The sequence below is a fragment of the Macaca nemestrina genome, chromosome 4 (assembly GCF_043159975.1).
Source record: "Macaca nemestrina isolate mMacNem1 chromosome 4, mMacNem.hap1, whole genome shotgun sequence".
Classification (NCBI taxonomy): Eukaryota; Metazoa; Chordata; class Mammalia; order Primates; family Cercopithecidae; genus Macaca; species Macaca nemestrina.
In genome coordinates this window covers 6882353-6896838 of record NC_092128.1, presented here as the reverse complement: position 1 = coordinate 6896838, position 14486 = coordinate 6882353, and the positions used below count along the sequence as shown (strand labels likewise).

The following is a 14486-nucleotide window of genomic DNA, read 5'->3' as shown; positions in this document are numbered from 1 at the left end:
ACTTTGGGAGACCGAGGTGGGCAGATTACCTGAGGTCGGGAGTTCTAGACCAGCCTGATCAACACAGAGAAACCACGTCTCCAAAAAAAAAAAAATTAGCCAGGTGTGGTGACACATGCCTGTAATCCCGGCTACTCGGGAGGGTGAGGCAGGAGAATTGCTTGAACCTGGGAGGTGGAGGTTGCAGTGAGCCAACATTGCACCATTGCACTCCAGCCTGGACAACAAGAGTGAAACTCCATCTCAAAAAAAAAAAAAATTTTTTTTTTTTTGGCCAGGCATGGTGACTCACACCTATAATCCCAGCACTTTGGGAGTCCGAGGCAGGTGGATCACCTGAGATAACAAGTTCGAGACCAGCTTGACCAACATGGCAAAACGCCTTCTCTACTAAAAATACAAAAATTAGCCAGGCGTGATGGTGGGTGCCTGTCAACCCAGCTACTCGGGAGGACCCCTTGACCCTGGAAGGTGGAGCTGAGATGATGCTACTGCACTGCAGCCTGGCTGACACAGCAAGACTCCGTCTCAAAAAAACCAAAAAAACGTATAACAACAAAACAAATTCCAAACTGCATTGACTTTTTCTACAGCAAGGAAATTTTGATGTGAACCAAAGAATTCTTCTTTTCATTTTGTAGCAGGCTCCAGTCCCTTTTGGAAAAGGTGAGGGTATATATAATGAATAAATAAATAATATCACTGTATTTTGCATTGGCAGAAAAAAATCTGCATGTGCAAGCAACAATCTTTTCCTTGTTTCAATATTAAATTGCTTACTTGGACTAAAGTAAACCTTTAAAAGTATAAAACTGCTTGGCATTCGTATCAGTTAGCATAAATTCAAAGGAAATCAATCAGCATAACCAAGTGACATTGAGTCAATGTTGATTTTTCTCTTCTACTGGACTTATTTATTTATTTATTTATCTTTGAGACAGGGTCTTGCTCTGTCACCCAGGCTAGAGTGCAGTGGAGCGATCCTCACTTACTGCAGCCTTCACCCTCAGCTCAAGTGATCTCCCACCTCAACCTCCCAAGTAGCTGGGACCGCACCGCCCCCATGCCCAGCTAATTTTTTTTTTTTTTTTTTTTTTTTTGAGATAGAGTCTCGCTTTGTGCCCCAGGCTGGAGTGCAGTGGCGCAATCTTGGATCACTGCAACTTCTTCCTCCCGGGTTCAAGCCATTCTTCTGTCTCAGCCTCCTGAGTAGCTGGGATTACAGGCACAGGCTGCGATGCCCGGCTAATTTTTCTTTTTATTTTTTGGCAGTCAGGGGACGGAGTTTCACTCTTGTTGCCCAGGCGGCAATGCAATGGCGTAATCTCGGCTCACCAAAACCTCCGCCTCCCGGGTTCAAGCCTCCCAAGTAGCATGGATTACAGGCATGCGCCACCACACCCAGCTAATTTTGTATTTTTAGTAGAGACGGGGGTTTCTCCATGTTGGTCGGGCTGGTCTTGAACTCCCAACCTCAGGTGATCTGCCCGCCTTGGCTTCCCAAAGTGCTGGGATTACAGGCGTGAGCCACGGCACCCAGCCACCGGGCTAATTTTTTGTATTTTAGTAGAGATGGGGTTTCATCGTGTTCCCAGGCTGGTCTTGAACTCCTGAGCTCAGGCAATCTACCCACCTTGGCCTCCCAAAGTGCTAGGATTACAGGGGTAAGCCACCACGCCGGGCCAATTCTTTGTATTTTTAGTAGAGATGTAGTCTCACCATGTTGCCCAGGCTGGTTTGAACTCAAATGATCCATTCTGTCCTCCCAAAGTACTGGGATGTACTGGTGTGAGTCACCGCTCTCGGCCAAGACTTCTTTTATTTACACTTCATGGGAATTATGTTTTGGAGATGCCTAAGGCACAGAAAAATTAAATGATGCTGTAGACTGAATTGTTTCTCTCCTACCCATTCATGTGTTTAACCCCTAACACCCAATGTCACGGTATCTAGAGACAGGATCTTTAGGAGGTAATTAAGGTTAAGAGAGGTGCACTGATCCTAGCCCCCTCTCTCTACCACGTGAGGATACTTAGACAAAGTGGCAGCTACAAACCAGGAAGACCACTCTTGCCAGAGGCAGCAGCTGCAGGCACCTTGTTCTGGGGCTTCCTACTCTCCAGAACTGGGGAAATAAATGTATGTTTATTTATTTGCAGACAAGGTCTCGCTCTGTTACCCAGGCTGGATTGCAGTGTCATGATCATAGCTCACTGCAACCTCGAATTCCTAGGCTCAGGTGATCCTCCCACCTTGGCCTCCCAAAGTGTTGGGATTACGGGCATGAGCTACCATGCCCAGCCAATTCTGTTGTTGAAGCCCCCCCGTCTGTGTGTTTTGTTGTAGCAGCCCAGGCAGGCTCATACAAATGACCTGCCTAAACCCCTGACTGTCTCCTTTGTAGCTTCCAGGTCTTCATCTTACATATGTCTTCATTATTTCCTTTTCTGAAGAAATGATGCCCAGTCCACCCTAGCAAATGTAAGCCGCATGCTCATTCTCTGTCAGAGCACATTTTTATTTCTTTTTTTTTTGAGACAGAGTTTTGTTCTTATTGCCCAGGCTGGAGTGCAGTGGTAATCTCAACTCACTACAACCTCTGCCTCCCAGGTTCAAGTGATTCTCCTGCCTCAGCCTCCCGAGTAGCTGGGATTGCAGGCACTCACTACCATGCCCGGCTAATTTTTGTAGTTTTAGTAGAGACAGGGTTTCACCGTGTTGGCCAGGCTGATCTTGAACTCCTGACCTCAGGTGATCCACCCGCCTCAGCCTCCCAAAGTGCTGAGATTATAGGCATGAGCCATTGTGCCCGGCCATCAGAGCACTTTTTAGAAAGCATTTATCCTGGCCAGTTGCGGTGGCTTACACCTGTAATCACAGCATTTTGGGAGGCCAAGGCAGGTGGATCCTGAGGTCAGGAGTTTGAGACCAGCCTGACCAAGATGGTGAAATCCTGTCTCTCCTAAAAAAATACAAAAATTAGCCGGGTGTGGTGGCGGGCTCCTCTAATCCCAGCTATTCGGGAGGCTGAGGCAGGAGAATCACTGAAACCTGGGAGGCGGAGGTTGCAGTGAGCCGAGATTGCACCACTACACTCTAACCTGGGCAACAGAGTGAGACTCCATCTCAAAAATAAATAAATAAATAAATAAATAAATAAATAAATAAATAAAAGCATTTATCCTAGTCATATCGATTTGTTTTACTTGTTGATTTTCACTTGTATGTCACAGAGACCCTCTCTCTCTTGCTCTGTCAGGTGCCTTCTCAAGGCGGAAGGCCTCGCACATGGCAGGCAGTACAGGGAAATGTTCTGCTTGTCAATAGCTGTGCCCTAACGGGGTGAACAGACAGGCCTGAGGACTTTAGTTTTTCAGTCACAATGAAGAACATGTATTAAGTGGGGCCAGTGGAAGCTATTTCCAACCTAGGCTAGGCAATTGACCCACTGACTCAATATGATGATGCTGTCTTGATTTGATTCTCTACTTCATTCAAAACAGGCTCAGACTGGATAGAAAAGAGAATCTGTTCAAAGTTTGGTTATAGGTTCCACTTGTTAATTGATGATGATGGTGAACGAGCAGAGTGTATGACATTTTGCTAAGTGTTCATTGTGATAACAGTTCAGAGCTTGGATCCAGGAACTTGCCCACCAATGGGGTTTTGCTGTAGGCTGCTGTGTGGCCTTGGGCTAGGCATTTACCCCTTTCTCTCTCTCTGTTCTTTCTTTCTCTCCCTTCTTTCTTTCTTTCTTTCTTTCCTTCTTTCTCTCTCTCTCTCTCTCCTCCTTCCTTCCTTTCCTTCCTTCCTTTTCTTTGAGACAAGGTCTGCCTCTATCGCCCAGGCTGGAGTGAGTGGCATGATCTCTGCTCACTGCAACCTCCACCTCTCGCGGTCAAGCAGTTCTCATGCCTCATCCTCTTGAGGAGCTGAAACTACAGGTATGCACCACCATGCTCATCTAATTTTTTTTGTTTGTTTTTTTAGAAACGTGTTTTTGCCTGCCATGTTGCCCAGCCTGGTCTCAATCTCTTATAATCTCAAGTTGCCAGAAGGTGCTCCTTTGCCTCTTAGGAGGGTGACAAGGTGGTAGATAAACTTTCTCCATGGCCGAAGATGGCATGCTCCCTGTAGAACCTGCTCCCTTCAGAACCTGCTCCCCACACCAGGGCTGGGCGCAGTGACTTATACCTGTAATCCCAGCACTTCGAGAGGCCAATGTGAGAGGATCACTTGAAGTCAGGAGTTCGAGACCAGTTTGAGCAATGTGGTAAGACTACCCCAACTTCTCTATAAAACATTGAAAAAATTAAAATAACAAAAAAGCAAGAACCTTCCCTACCAGAATATGAATTAAGGTGTTTGCCCATGAAGAAATCACATTGTAAAATAGCATGATCAATACAATCACATTGTAACAATAGCATGAGTATTAGGTCAAGCCTGGTCACACCCTCCAACTCTGTAAAAGAAAACTTAGCTGGGGGCCGGGCATGGTGGTTCACACCTGTAATCCCAGCACTTTGGGAGGCCGAGGCGGGCGGATCACTTAAGGTCAGGAGTACAAGACCAGCCTGGCCAACATGGCAAAACCCCGTCTCTACTAAAAATACAAAAAGTAGCCAGGTATGGTGGCGCATGCCTGTAATCTCAGCTACTCGGGAGGCTGAGGCAGGAGAATTGCTTGAACCCAGGAGGCGGGGGTTGCAGTGGGCTGAGATCTTGCCACTGCACTCCAGCCTGGGAGACAAGAGAGAGACTCCATCTCAAAAAAAAAAAAAAAAAAAAGGCACGGTGGCTCATGCCTGTAATCCATCCCAGCACTTTGGGAGGCTGAGGCGGGTGGATCACGAGGTCAGGAGTTCAAGACCAGCTGGACCAGCATGGTGAAACCCTGTCTCTACAAAAATTAGCTGGGCATGGTGGCACCTGCTTATAATCCCAGCTACTAAGGAGGCTGAGGCAGGAGAATCGCTTGAACCCAGGAGGCGGAGGTTGTGGTGAGCCAAGATCACACCACTGCACTCCAGCCTGGGTAACATAGTGAGACTCCATCTTAAAAAAAAAAAAAAAAAAAAAGGGCCGGGCGAGGTGGCTCACGCCTGTAATCCCAGCACTTTGGGAGGCCGAGGCGGGCGGATCACGAAGTCAGGAGATAGAGACCATCCTGGCTAGCACGGTGAAACCCCATCTCTACTAAAAATACAAAAAAAAAAAAAATTAGCCAGGTGTGGTGGCGGGCGCCTATAGTCCCAGCTACTTGGGAGGCTGAGGCAGGAGAATGGCATGAACCCGGGAGGTGGAGCTTGCAGCGAGCCGAGATTGTACCACTGTACTCCAGCCTGGGTGACAAAGCAAGACTCTGTCTCAAAAAAAAAAAAAAAAAAAAAAAAGTGTCGAGAAAGGAAAGGGAAAGGCTCTTTTCTATTAGAGTTCAGTGAACTGACTGTAGAGCTAACAGGCAACTTGCAGGCCAGCATTCCCTCAAGTAGAAATGCACTCTAATATCCATGATCAAGCCCAGAAACGTGTTGGTTTCTTTCTTCTACGCCGCTGAGAAGTTAATTACTTCCAGCTGAGTCCTAGCCTTTCCTGGCCAACGTACCTGGCTATCTCCGCAGTCAATCCCACACCTATGAAAGCTTATTCTTTTTCTAAGGGATGGTGTAATAGTTGGGAGAGCTAACCCAGGATTAGACAGGCCAAGGGGGTCTGAGTTGGGAATTTAATTATATAAGTGCATAACTCACCATTTTCTACTTTTCCTGACATATGGCTACAAACCCTCAAAATGACAGGAAAGTAAATTTAAAAATGAAGCACGGGCAGGAAGGAAGAAAAGAAGAAAGGGAGTTGAAATGTTAAGCATTAGAATGGTCTGTTCTCTGGAGTACACCTGCAGATATTCCTCAAGTTCTAGCACTGGCCCATCTCTCTCTCTCTCTCTTCCGTGATGATTTTGTAACTTAGGTACTGCTTGCCAAATACCCAACCTAACTTTCAAACAATATTCAGAGCAGCTGTTTTCAATTCTCATCTCTATGCAGTGAACTCTGAAATCTACATCTCTATTTTGTTTTTTGTTTTTTGAGATGAGTCATGCTCTGTCGCTCAGGCTGGAGTTCAGTGGCGCGATCTCAGCTCACTGCAACCTCCGCCTCCCGGGTTCAAGCGATTCTCCTGCCTCAGCCTCCTGAGTAGCTGGGATTACAGGCGCCCGCTGCCACGCCCAGCTAATTTTTGTATTTTTAGTAGAGACAGAATTTCACCATCTTGGCCAGGCTGGTCTTGAACTCTTGACCTTGTGATCCACCCACCTCTGCCTCCCAAAGTGCTGGGATTACAGGCGTGAGCCACCATGCCCAGCCTTACACCTCTATTTTAAGCTTCTCGATAACTCTGGGTCTGTATTTTCAGCACTTACTGGACACCTCCACCTGGATGTGCCACCACCCTTGGCCTTGCTGGGCCCAGGAGGACCTTCTGCTTCCTCCCAAACCAACATCTTCTGTGTTACCTATTCCCGTTCGTGATGGACTTCTGACGGGCCTGGTCACCCGGGCTCTCTGTGTAAGTGGGTCTCAACTTGGCTGAACACTACATTAGCAAGAGGGACGTTTTTTTTTTGAGATGGAGTTTTGCTCTTGTTGCCAAGACCGAAATGCAATGGTGTGATCTTGGCTCACCAAAACCTCCACCTCCTGGGTTCAAGTGATTCTCCTGCCTCAGCCTCCCGAGTAGCTGGGATTACAGGCACGCACCACCACGCCTGGCTAATTTTGTATTTTTTTTTTTTTAAAGTAGGGACGGCGTTTCTCCATGCTGGTCAGGCTGGTCTTGAACTCCCGACCTCCCGACCTCAGTGCCTCCCAAAGTGCTGGGATTACAGGTGTGAGCCACAACGCCCGGCCTAAGAAGGACATTTTTGAAAGCTCCCTAGCTGATTGTGACGTGCAGCTAGTGTTGAGAACTACTCTGCCTTTCTTTTTCTTCTCTTTTTTTTTTTTTTTTTTTTGAGACGGAGTCTCACGCTGTCACCCAGGCTGGAGTGCAGTGGCGCGATCTCGGCTCACTGCAACCTCCGCCTCCTGGGTTCAGGCAATTCTCCTGTCACCCTCCTGAGTAGCTGGGAGTACAGGTGCATGCCCCCACACCCGGCTAATTTTTTGTATTTTTAGTAGAGACAGAGTTTCACTGTGTTAGCTAGGATGGTCTCCATCTCCTGACCCCATGATCCTCCCGCCTCAGCCTCCCACAGGGCTGGGATTACAGGTGTGAGCCACTGCATCCGGCCTACTCTGCCTTTTGCAAGATCACAGTTGCGAGTCTAATCTGTGACTTTTACCGCTAACGTAGCTCAGAAATCTCCCTTCCTTCCTTCCTTCCTTCTTTCCTTCCTTGCTTCCTTCCTTCTTTCCTTCCTTCCTTCCTTCCTTCCCTCCTTCCTTCCCTCCTTCTTTCCACCCTCCTTCCTTCCCTCACTCCCATCCTCCCTCCCTTCCTTTCTGACAAAGTCTCTGTCACCCAGGTTGGAGTGCAGTGGCACCATCGTGGCTTACTGCAACCACCACCTTCCAGGTTCAAGTGATTCTCCTGCCTCAGCCTCCTGAGTAGCTGGGATTACAGGTGCCTGCCACCACCCCCAGCTAATTGTTGTATTTTTAGTAGAGATAGGGTTTCACTATGTTGGCCAGGCTGGTCTTGAACTCCTGGCCTCAGGTGATCTGCCCACCTCGGCCTCCCAAAGTGCTGGGATTACAGGTGTGAGCCACCGTGCCCAGCTCTGTCTCCTTCTCTCTATTCCCAGTATTATCCCTTTAGTTTAAGCACCATGAAAGCACATCTTGGCTTCTTATTTTTCCTGCTCCTACTCATGCCTGACAAATCCTTCCAACGTATGGTTCTGATCATATTAGCCCTCATTTGAAAACCTTCCCGCCATGTGCCTTAGTCAGGCAGTCATGTCTGTTAATGACAGGCCCTGCCTCTTTGCCAAGCTTGGTAAGTATCCTCTACTCCCCCCATTTAAAAAAAAAATAGGCTCGGTGCAGTGGCTTATGCCTGTAATCCCAGCACACTGGGAGGCCAAGGTGGGTGGATCATGAGGTCAAGACCATCCTGGCCAACATGGTGAAACTCCATCTCTACTAAAAATACAAAACATTAGCTGGGCATGGTGGTGCACGCCTGTAGTCCCAGCTACTTGGGAAGCTGAGGCAGAAGAATCGCTCGAACCTGGGAGGTGGAGGTTGCAGTGAGCTGAGATCGCGCCACTGCACTCCAGCCTGGGCAATGGAATGAGACTCCATCTAAAATAAAAATAAAAATAATAGAGACAGGGCCTCACTATGTTGCCCAGGCTGGTCTCAAACTCCTGGGCTTAAGTGATCCTCCCACTTTGGCCTCCCAAAGTGCTGGGATTACGGGTGTCAGCCACCTTCCTTGGCTTCTACTCCCTTTAGTGAACCCTTTTTTTTTTTTTTTTTTTTTTTGAGGCGGAGTCTCGCTCTGTCGCCCAGGCTGGAGTGCAGTGGCGCGATCTCGGCTCACTGCAAGCTCCGCCTCCCGGGTTCCCGCCATTCTCCTGCTTCAGCCTCCCGAGTAGCTGGGACTACAGGCGCCGCCACCACGCCCGGCTAATTTTTTTGTATTTTTAGTGGAGACGGGGTTTCATTGTGTTAGCCAGGATGGTCTCGATCTCGTGACCTTGTGATCCGCCCGTCTCGGCCTCCCAAAGTGCTGGGATTACAGGCTTGAGCCACCGCGCCCGGCCTAGTGAACCCTTATGACAACCAAGGGAAGTTGCTTGCCCTTCCCTACACATGCCCTTTTCCTGCCTCTGTGCCTTTGCTCACGCAGTTTCCGCCCCCTGGGGCACCATTCTGCACATGTCTCCATCCTGTGTTTTCATCAAGGGCTGGCTCAAATGCCACCATCTCCCAGAACGGCCTTCCCTGATCTGTCCAGCTAGGAGTAAATTCTTCCTTTGAATTATCTTAGAATTTACATATTCTGTCAAAAAACCACTGAAGAGAGAACAATTTGCAAAATAATGAACTGTTTTTCTGCTTTAGGACATTGGTTCTCAAAATTGAGTATACATGAGAATCATTTGGAGAACTCATTTCAAATGCACACTCCAGGCAGAGCGTGGTGGCTCATGCCTGTAATCCCAGCACTTTGGGAGGTCAAGGTAGGAAGATTGCTTGAGCCTGGGAGGTTGAGGCTACAGTGAGTTGTGGTTGTGCCACTGCACTTCAGCCTGGGCAATAGAGCAAGACCCTGTCCCCCGCCAAAAAACAAAACAAAACAAAACAAAGAAGAGGAGGAGGAGGAGGAGGAGGAGATTGCTTATTTCAATAGATTCTCAGGCTTATTTCCAGAGATTCTCAGTTCACATGCAGTTCCTGTCCACCATACTTTGAGAAACATTGAGCTAACAGGTTCTTTGTTAATATCATGTCAGGTGGATCCATGAATACATTGAGTTGTTGGAGTTTCGTGATATAAATCCAGCCATACTAGCAAACTGTTAACAGTCCTGAAAACAGTGTCAAGTTTCTCGTGTACCAGGAACTGAAAACTCAAATGACTGTAAGGATGGGTAGGTTGAGGATTCACTGCTGGGGACCACAGGAAGTGGTAGGACTTCAAGGGACTACGGAGCGTCTCTGGTATTCACCTCTCGGTAACGATTTCCATCTGAGAATTTGGCGCGAGTACTGCCAGAATTTCCATTTTCCCAGAAAGCTGGAAATCCAGAATTTTAGGTGACATTTCCAGATTATTACACCGTAACTTAAGGTTTTAACAACACTGTGACGTTTGATATAACCCAGTTGCAATTGATTTAATCCAACAATTAGCTTTCATAATTGAAGTGTAAATAGAAGTAAATATTGGTTTGTTTTGCTGCAGAATGACATAAAACATTATTTCATCTATATAGTGACAAGAAATCCACAGAAATGAAGAGACAGGCTCATTTTAGTATTTCGTGAAATCATTAATTTTTTAAAAATTATTTTCTCTCCCCTTCCTTCTTTCCTTCCTTCCTTCCTTCCCTTTTCCTTTCCTCTTCCTTTCCTTTCCCTTCTTCCCTTCCCTTCCCTTTCCCTTTCCCTCCCCTTCCCCTTCCCCTTTCCCTCCCCCTCCCCCTTTCCCTTTCCTTTTATCTTTCCTTTCCTTTTTCTTTCCCTGTATCCAGGGGCCTGATCTCAGCTCACAGCAACTTCTGCCTCCCGGGTTCAAGTGATTCTCCTGCCTCAGCCTCCCGAGCAGCTGGATTACAGGCCCCCACTACCATGCCTGGCTAATTTTTGTGTTTTTAGTAGAGATGGGGTTTTGCCATGTTGGCCAAGCTGGTCTCGAACTCCTGACCTTGGCCAGGAGTGCTGGCTCATGCCTGTAATCCCACCACTTTGGGAGGCTGAGGCGGGCAGATCATGAGGTCAAGAGATTGAGGCCATCTTGGCCAACATGGTACAACCCGTCTCTACTAAAAATACAAAAATTAGCTGGGCGTGGTGGTGTGCGCCTGTAATCCCAGCTACTGAGGAGGCTGGGGCAGGAGAATTGCTTGAATCCAGGAGGTAGAGCTTGCAGTGAGCCGAGATGGCACCACTGCACTCCAGCCTGGGTGATGGAGCAAGACTCTGTCTCAAAAAAATAAAAAAGAAACAAAAAACAACTCTTGACCTCAGGTGATCTGCCTGCCTCGGTCTCCCAAGGTGCTGGTATTACAGGGGTGAGTCACCTCACCTGGCCTACAGATTTAAAGTATACAATCTTTTCATATTTTTAGTACTCAGGGATGGATGATTAGATAAAGTGTCTCTCTCCATTAAAGTCAACTACTGTGGGCCAGGTACAGTGGCTCATGCCTGTAATCCCTGTACTTTGGGAGGCTGAGGCAGGAGGATCACTTGAAGCCAGCAGTTCAAGACCAGCCGGGGCAACATAGGAAAACCCCATCTCTACAAAAAAATTTGAAAATGAGCCAGTCATGGTGGCACGTACCTGTAGTCCCAGCTGGTTGGGAAGCCAAGCTGGGAAGATGGCTTAAGCCCTGGAGTTTGAGGCTGCAGTGAGCTCTGACGGTGCCACTGTACTCCAGTCTGGGAAACAGAGTGAGGCCTTGTCTTAAAAAAAAAGAAAAAATCAACAACTGTGGCTGGTGCCTCACGCCTGTAATCCCAGCACTTTGGGAGGCCAAGGCAGGAAGATCACTTGAGGTCAGGAGTTTGAGACCAGCCTGGCCAACATGGTGAAACCCCGTCTCTACTAAAAATACAAAAATTCGCCAGGCGTGCTGGCATATGCCTGTTAATCCCAGCTACTTGGGAGGCTGAGGCAGGAGAACTGCTTGAACCCAGGAGGCGGAGGTTGCAGTGAGCCGAAATTGCGCCATTGCACTCTAGCCTGGGTGAAGAAGTGAGACTCCGTCTAAAAAAAAAATAAAAATAAAAATAAATAAATAAATCAACAACTGTATTTTAAATTATAAATGTAGCCCTTTTTTCATTTTACTATTTAAAAGACATGAGTCATACTTCTATGCTGTGCTGGAAATGGGGAAGAATTGACAAGTATGGAATTTCCCAATCCCCAACTGTAGGATCCTGAAAATGACAGAATTGTAAACAGATATTTCACATTAATACAAAGACCTCAGAATAGGCTTTTTTATTCCCACCCTAGCCCCATCTTTATTGTCATGTGCCAAGCTCCAGTGCAGCGGTTCTCAGCATGTGGTCTGAGGACCCCTGGGATTCTGCAGACCCTTTCAGTGGACCTGTGAGGCCCTTCGTTTTCCAACTTCATATCCGTGTGAGGCCAGATTCTCTTCATGTCATTCAACCAAAACACCATACTGCAATAGATTGAATGCAGATATGAGAACCAACTGTCCTCTATTAAGCCAGATAGCAAAGAGATTTATACAACTGTAAAACAATGCCACTCTTTATGGTGTTTTTTGTTTTGGAGAATATAATTATTTTAAATAAAAATATGTTATTTACATTAGCATGATGGGTTTATTGTTCTTTTAAAATGAATTAATAAAGAAGTGTTTTTAAATTTTCTTAATTTTAGCTTCTAATACGGTAAATATAAAAAAATATGATACACATAAACGAACCTCCTGGTGGGTTCTTTGTAATTTTTAGGAGTGTAAAAGTGTCCTGAAACCAACTGGGCATGGTGGCTCACGCCTATAATCTCAGCACTTTGGGAGGCCGAGGTGGGCAGATCACAAGGTCAAGAGATCGAGACCATCCTGGCCAACATGGCAAGACCCCATCTCTACTTGCTCTGTTGCCCAGGCTAGAGTGCAATGGTGTGCCCTGCAGCCTTTGCCTGCTGCCTTGAGGTGATCCTCTTGCCTCAGCCTCCCGAGTAGCTGGGACTGCAGGTGTGTGCCACTACACCTGGCTATTTTTTTGTATTTTTAGTAGAGACCAGGTTTCACCATGTTAGCCAGGCTGGTCTCGAACTCCTGACCTCAGGCAATCCATCTGCTTCGGCCTCCCAAAGTACTGGGATTACAGGCGTGAGCCACTGCACCCGTTTTTCATATACCAACATTATCTCTTTTGATCTCACAACTCTGATATCTAGTCAGGAATCCTTCTTTTTTCTTTCTTTTTTTCTTGAGACAGGGTCTCGCTGTGTTACCCAGGCTGGAGTGCAGTGGTGTGATCATAACTGGTCTTGAACTCCTGGACTCAAGTCCAGGATCCTTCTGCCTCGGCCTCCCAAAGTTCTGGGATTACAGGCATTAGTTACCTTACCTGGCATCCTACCCCAATTTTAAAGTTGCAGAGGCCAGGCACAGTGGCTCACTCCTATAATCCCAACACTTTGAGAGGCTGAGGAAGGAGGATGACTTGAGGCCAGGGGTTCTAGACTTGCCTGGGCAACATAGTGAGACCCTGTCTCTCCAAAAAAAAAAAAAAAAAAAGTTGAAGAAACTGAGATTCACAGGTTACTGAATAACAGGGTTAGTAAATAAATAAATCAGGAATAAGATTAATCTTGTGGGGCTGGGTGTGGTGGCTCATTCCTGCAATCCCAGTACTTTGGGAGGCCAAGGTGGGTAGATCACTTGAGCCCAGGAGTTCAAGACCAGTCTGGGGAATGTGGCGAAACCTATCTCTACAAAAAATAAAAAAATTAGCTGGGCATGGTGGCATGTACCTGTATTCCCAGTTACTTGGGAGTCTGAGGTGGGAGGATCGCCTGAGGCCCAGGAGGCAGAGGTTGCAATAAGTCAAGATCACAACACTGCACTCCAGCCTGGGTGACAGAGAGAGACCCTGTTTCAAAAAAGCAGAAAAAATGATTAATCTTGTGGCTCTTCCATTACAATTTATGTCTTTTAAAAATGCTCCTCTCAGGCCGGGCGTGGTGGCTCATGCCTGTGATCCCAGCACTTTGGGAGGCCGAGACGGGCGGATCACGAGGTCAGGAGATCGAGACCATCCTGGCTAACACGGTGAAACCCCATCTCTACTAAAAATACAAAAAATTAGCCGGGTGCAGTGGTGGGCGCCTGTAGTCCCAGCTACTCGGGAGGCTGAGGCAGGAGAATGGCATGAACCCGGGAGGTGGAGCTTGCAGTGAGCCAAGATTGCGCCACTGCACTCCAGCCTGGGCAACAGAGTAAGACTCTGTCTCAAAAAAAAAAAAAAAAAAAAAAAGCTCCTCTCTTTTTGTCTTTCCTTCCAAGTATTTTTTTCTATCCTCTCTCTGAATTCAACAAGAAGGGAAGTGGGGAATGGAGACCAATAGCCAAACAGAACCATTTCTTCTAAACCTTTTGCCTTGCCCCTCTGCTTAAAGCTGCTATCATTTCATCATTAATTAAAAGCAATGGAGCAAAGGTCCCTGGGTTGTCATTTGTTGCTGTTGTACTGTCTAACATTGATTTGAGTATTTATAATGGGGTTGGTATTATTCAGAACATCCGATGACAAATCTTGGCTTGTATCTTTTTTTTTGTTTCACTCTGTCGCCCAGGCTGGAGTGCAGTGGCACAATCTCGGCTCACTGCAACCTCAGTCTCTTGGGTTCAAGCGATTCTCCCTTCTCAGCCTCCCGAGTAGCTGGGACTACAGGCACCAGCCACCATGCCCACCTAATTTTTGCATTTTTAGTACAGACAGGGTTTCACCATGCTGACCAGGCTGGTCTCAAATTCCTAACCTCAGGTGATCCACCTGCCTCAGCCTCCCCAAGTGCTGGGATTACAGGCATGACCCACCGCGCCGGCCAATTTGTCTCACCTGAGGTCAGGAGTTCAAGACTAGCATGGCCAACATGGTGAGACTCTGTCTCTACTAAAACTACAAAAATTAGCTGGGCATGGTGGCGGATACCTATAGTCCCAGCTACTCGGGGGGCAGTGAGGGTAGAATCACTTAAACCTAGGAGGTGGCAGTTGCAGTGAGCTGAGATTGCCCCACTGCACTCCAACCTTG

General features: G+C 47.2%; 1 long non-coding RNA gene across 1 annotated transcript; it reads left to right on the top strand.

Annotated features, from left to right (window-relative positions):
- Positions 1–251: 251 nt before the first annotated feature.
- Positions 252–11977, top strand: LOC139362508 (uncharacterized). The gene is made up of 4 exons (XR_011621610.1): positions 252–666; positions 3991–4273; positions 6421–6573; positions 11704–11977. It is a non-coding gene; the product is annotated as an uncharacterized lncRNA (long non-coding RNA).
- Positions 11978–14486: the final 2509 nt, after the last annotated feature.